This window comes from Vulpes vulpes, chromosome 12 (assembly GCF_048418805.1).
Source record: "Vulpes vulpes isolate BD-2025 chromosome 12, VulVul3, whole genome shotgun sequence".
Taxonomy (NCBI): Eukaryota; Metazoa; Chordata; class Mammalia; order Carnivora; family Canidae; genus Vulpes; species Vulpes vulpes.
In genome coordinates, this window is record NC_132791.1 from 155,600,347 (window position 1) to 155,606,567 (window position 6,221).

The following is a 6,221-nucleotide window of genomic DNA, read 5'->3' on the forward strand; positions in this document are numbered from 1 at the left end:
ACCTAAAGCCTTAGGACTAAATGGGTTTCAAGATCCATAATTTCTTTGGACTTTGCAAAGGTAGTAATGGGCAGTCACGGTGCTCAGAGGAGTCTGGAGTAGCATATTGTAATCTAGGCAACAAAATATGTGAATATGAATACTCACATAAATGAAATAAATTATAAATAACTCATGTCAGTTTAGGTCAGGTTACCACCATATACACTCCTCCCCCCCCCCCCAAAAAAAAGTAATGAGACCTTTCAGTTTTTGAAACATTTTTCATTTCAGAAGGCAGATAAGGAGCTCTGGACATGTGCTTCCAATTCACCACCTCCGGCTTCCCAGCTTGGTGCTTCTGTTCCTCTACCCCTTCCCCTAGAATAAAACTCCCCTGCCGCCTTCATTTGTTAAACTCTGATTGATGCATCAAAGGCCCATCTAAAATGCGCCTTCACTAAATGAAAAGCTTTTGAATCGGGGGCGGGCACTTTGCAGTGGATGGAGAGCTGTCCTGGATGTCAACTTCTGGTTTTAATGCACCAAGGGGGTAAGACCCTTCTCTCTGGGCCTCAGTTTCTCATGGGTAAAATAAAAGGATTGGCCAAAAACCTTTCTCTGCCTGGCAAAAATACCATCAGTCTAAATTCAATTCCCACAAATACCTATTGAATTAATGAATAAATGAACTTTGGGAGGTTCCTGTTCCAAACTTCCACCAAGGAAGAAACATCCTTGAGTGCTTGGTTCAAGTGTTTGACCCGCCTCTGCTTGCTCACCTGCTCACCTGCACTCACTGCTCACTACTTCTGGAAGAGTTGTCTGGGGCAGGGGGCGGGGGGGGGTTGGTGGTGGTGGCAGTGGTGACTTGAAATGCCCTTTTTCATCGCAGCCACTTCCTTCTAGAAGGTAGGAAGGCTCAGGGAACAAGGGAGGGGGGCTTCGAGCTGAGTAAACTTCACTGAAGAAAGGAGAGCTAACAGAAGGCACGGGCACCCCTAAGGGTGACACCCCTCTGCCCACCCCGGCGCACGCAGACCCGGCGGCTGGGGCAGCTAGCGGGTCAGCTAGCCATTGCTGGTAGGGCTTTCCCCTCTGCTCCAGGAGCTGCCACGCGGAGCCAGGAGGATGTCACCAGGTCACTGCAGCAGGGAAATAACTACCTCCTCCAGTGCTCTCTTCCCTGGCTCACAGGGTACTGAGGTCTCAGAACTCCTCTCCCTTCACAGTGACCCCTGGGGGAGGGACTGTCACCTCCCCTTTAAAAGTAAGGAAATAGAAGGCCAGAGGCTACCTGACTTGCCCAGCACGGCCAGCCTGCGAGTGAAGGAGCCGGGATTCGAGCCCCCTTCTGACTCCCACCCCCGGGGAGCGGCACCAGAGCCCGGGCCTGGAGAGGTGGTAATCGGAGAGAACCAGGTGTCCCCGAGCACGGAGCTCCCGAGCTCCGGGTGGGGCAGCTGCTGGCTCCGACCTTCCGGAAACTGGGCGGGGCGGGGGGCGCTACCGGGAGGCACAGCGACAGCAAGGCCACCTGCCCCTCTCCGCCCGCCGTCCCCCCCAAGTTGCCGGCCGCCGCGGCACCTGCAGCCGCGAGATCCGCCCCGCCCGTCACCCGGCCAGCAGAGGGCGCTCGGAGACCTTCGCTCCAGCCCCTCCCGTGCGCGGGGAAACTGAGGCCGGAGAGAGCACGGCGGGTTCGCCCCCGCGTCCCGCTCGGGCACACGCACTTTGGCGCTGCGGCGGAAGGAGGCGGTGGCCAGGGCTGGGCCGCGTGGGCCGGTGCTCCTGTCGAGGCCGTGCTCGTCCTCCTGCAAGCGAGCGCCCGCGGCCCCGGAGCAGCAGGAGCAACAGGAGCAGGAGCAGCAGCAGGAGCCTCAGGAGGAGCAGCAGCAGGAGCAGGAGCAGCAGCAGCAGGAGGAGGAGCAGCAGCAGCAGGAGGAGGAGCAGCAGCAGCAGCAGCAGGAGCAGGAACAGCAGCAGGAGCCTCAGGAGGAGCAGCAGCAGGAGCAGGAGCAGCAGCAGCAGGAGGAGGAGCAGCAGCAGCAGCAGGAGCAGGAACAGCAGCAGGAGCAGCAGCAGGAGCAGCAGCAGGAGCAGCAGCAGGAGAAGGAGCAGCAGCAGGAGCAGGAGGAGCAGCAACAGGAGCAGGAGGAGCAACAGCAGGAGGAGGAGCAGCAGCAAGAGGAGGAGCAGCAGCAGCAGCAGGAGCAGGAACAGCAGCAGGAGCAGGAACAGCAGCAGGAGCAGCAGCAGGAGCAGGAGGAGAAGCAACAGGAGCGGGAGGAGCAACAGCAGGAGGAGGAGCAGCAGCAGCAGCAGGAGTAGCAGCAGCAGCAGGAGGAGGAGGAGCAGCAGCAGCAGCAGGAGCAGCAGCAGCAGCAGGAGGAGGAGGAGGAGCAGCAGCAGCAGCAGCAGGAGCAGCAGCAGGAGCAGCAGCAGGAGCAGCAGCAGCCACACCCCCACCCCCCCACCCCCCGTCGTGCGCAGCACGAGGAGTGGGCGGGTTTGCGCGCTGGTGGGGACAGGGACACCCGCGCCTGTGCCTCGCCCTGGGGAGCCCGGTCCGTGCGCGGGACTCGGGGCTCCGGTGGGGGCGGTGGGGGCGGCGGAGCGTCCTGGGCCCCCGCGGCCTCACGGCCAGGCTCTCTGCTCCGTTCCCGGCTCGGACCCGAGCAGAGTGAAGCGACGCCTGGGGTCCCGGAAGATGGAGCCACCCGAGACCATAGGACCTGGGTCCTGGAGGGTCAGGGTCCGGCCTCGCTGTCCCAGACAGCGTCAGTGACGCCCAGAGGAAGGAAGCAGCAGCCCCAGACCCTGAATGAGCAGGACGCCCTGGAGGCGCCTCCTTTCCGCCCCTCACTCGGAGCCCTCCGAGCTGCCCCCGCGGTGGGTTGAGGCCACCTCGCCGGTGTCTGGCCCTCGCTGTCGTTGCCGTTCCGTGGACTCCTCACTGCCTTCCTCCATCCGTTCTGTCTCTGGGCCTTAGCCTGGCATCCTTGAAAATCCGCTCCTACCCTGCTCCAGCCTCTGTGCCTTGGCGCCGGTCCCCTGACCTCACCAACCAGCCATTTCTTGAAGGTACTGCTCGATTTTGATTTCCCCCTAATGTCCTGCACGCACTTCACGAGATTTATTGTACGAAGACTTTGGATTTCCATCTGCAGGAGTGTCATACATGCACTTTAAAGAGTTGCACTGTGGGCACAAGCTCAGTGTTCCAAACGATTCAACTTGCAGAACGGTTTACACACCGTGTCCCAAAAGGCGACTGAAGTGGCATCTGGCACCTGGCAAACACGGCAGGGAGCGGGAGCACGCTCAGGGCTGAGCAGCCGTGGCCTCAGGTGGCATGTTCGGCTTGGCTCCAGGGGCTGGCCCAGACGGCCACACTGGGAAGAAACGCCGGCGCCTTCACGATCCCGCTGTGCAGCTGAGCAGTGGGTTCAGAGTGAAGTGACCTCCTCTGAGCCTGTGCCTCTGAGGCCAGGCCCTTTCTTCCTTGTTGGCAAACCCCGCACTCCGGAGGCCGATTGAATGAACATCCTGCAACCAGGGGGTGATGATGACCTCTGCGGGGTCAGGGCCTTGTCCACTTTGTCTCTCGCAGGATATCCCACCATCTGTAGCACAAAGTAGGAGCTCCCCTCTCTGGCAGGCTGCCTCCCCCGTAAAGGGAACTGTGTTTGAATTGTGCTCCTGGCGGCTTCCTGGTCAAGGCTCCCTCCCGTAGCGAGAATACCCTGGGGAGATGGGGGCAGGCTTGTCCTGATGCTCCTTGGAGCCCTGTGCTTCTCACCGGCCGGGGCTTCTTCAGGAACACCCAGAAGATGGCCCAGCATGTGCACACAGGGACACGATGTCCCCAGGCTGACGAAGGGGGGTACTGTCAAGTGCCAGGGAGGGTGTTTGGGCTTTGCGACAGATGGAACTGGAGGGGCAGTCACTTCTCATCCCATATCCTGCACTGCACACTGTGAGGGGCCAGCCCCAGCTGGGCCACCTGTCATTCCACAGGGCTTTGGTCCCTCGGTAATTACCGCCCCCCCTCCCCGTCCCCCCCAAGTTGCCCAATGCAGGTGTGTCCTCTCATCTCCCCCTCCCAGCAGCAAACCAGCTGCTCCTCACTGAGTTGTGGGAATCAGGGAGAGAAGCCCTCCCTCCGGGTCTTCCCCTCCACCCTGAGTGCTCTCTGGGCCAACACCCATCCCTTCCTCTTCCTCCCTCTTTCGGGGCGAGGGGTGGGGAAGGAGACTCTCCTTCTTTCCTTTCCCCTTTAGCATTCTCAAATCTGCCACTCCAATAATGCCCCCGCCACACACACGCTTTTGGCATCCCTCCAAACAGCCTTCTCCCCTTTACTTCTGCTCGCACCTGCACCAGGCACCTGCACCAGCGGGCAGATTCGCTCTCTGTCCCCTCCGCCATCAGAAACGTGGCGTATGCAGCCTCTAGTGGCATGAGTGAGTATAAAGTAGGGCAATTCAGCAGCATCAACATTTTGAACCTGTATACTTTTGGGGGAGAGTGAGGAGCATCCTTTTTGTGTAGATGTTCAATTTTAAAAATTTCTTTTACAGGACTTCCACTCATGCGTGAGGCGAGCGGAGCCAGAGTCGAGAGCAGAGTCTGAACTCGGGATCTGACAAGACAGCCGGGCTGCCCCGCAGGATTATCAAGGAAACCCAGCGTTTGCTGGCAGAACCAGTTCCTGGCATTAAAGCAGAACCAGATGAGAGCAATGCCCGTTATTTTCATGTGGTCATTGCTGGCCCCCAGGATTCCCCCTATGAGGGAGGGACTTTTATTTTTTATTTTTTTTTAAAGTTGATTTTCTTTTTTTTTTTAATTTTTATTTATTTATGATAGTCACACATAGAGAGAGAGAGAGAGAGGCAGAGTCATAGGCAGAAGGAGAAGCAGCCTCCATGCACCGGGAGCCCGATGTGGGATTTGATCCAGGGTCTCCAGGATCGTGCCCTGGGCCAAAGGCAGGCGCTAAACCGCTGTGCCACCCAGGGATCCCAGGGAGGGACTTTTAAACTTGAACTATTCCTTCCAGAAGAATACCTGATGGCAGCCCCTAAAGTACGTTTCATGACCAAAATTTATCATCCTAATGTAGACAAGTTGGGAAGAATATGTTTAGATATTTTGAAAGATAAGTGGTCCCCAGCACTGCGATCCGCACAGTTCTGCTATCGATCCAGGCTTTGTTAAGTGCTCCCAATCCAGATGATCCGTTAGCAAATGATGTAGCGGAGCAGTGGAAGACCAACGACGCCCAAGCCGTAGAAACAGCTAGAGCATGCGCTAGGCTATACGCCATGCATAATATTTAAAATCGATCTGATCATCAAGTGTACATCACTCCTCCTGTTCTGCCAAGACTTCTTCCTTTTTTGTTTGCATTTAATGGACACAGTCTTAGAAACATTACAGAATAAAAGCCCAGACATCTTCAGTCCTTTGGTGATTAAATGCACATTAGCAAAACTATGTCTTGTCCTGATTCACTGTTGTAAAGCACGAGCAGAGGCTAGAAGTACCATCTGGATTGTTGTGAAATGTTTAAAAGCAGTGGCCCCTCTTTGCTTTTATTCATTTCCCCCATCATGGTTTAAGTATAAAGCACTGTGAATGAAGGTAGTTGTCAGGGTTAGCTGCAGGGGTGTGGGTGTTTTTCTTCATTATTATTTTTGAGGGGGAGAGGTAGTTTTGTTTTAATTTTATGGGCTCCTCTCTCCCTTTTTACGGTGATCTAATTGCATCAGTTAAAAGCAGCTAACCAGTTCTTTAGAATACGCTCTCTAGCCAAGTCTAACTTTATTTAGATGCCGTAGATGGACAAGCTTGATTGTTTGAACCAAAATGGGAACATTAAACAAATGTCACAGCCCTCACTAATAACATTGTGCCTTTGCTGTCAAGTGTAGAATCCTTCCTTCAAGAAAAAACTTGTGACCATCTTGTATGGCTTGTCTGGAAACTTCTGTAAATCTTATGTTTTAGTAAAATATCTTTTGTTAAAAAAATTTCTTTTACAGGAATATGTTATTTTAACTGTAAGTAGTGTAAAAGAATATACAGTGGAAAGTTCCTCTCCCTCCCACTCCTGAATCTCCCAGGGGCAACCATTGTTACCCGTTGTGGTGGGTCACATAGTGTCCCCCCAGAATATGTCCAAGCCTAATCCCTGGTACGTGTGACTGTAACCGGATTTGGAAATAAGGTCTCTG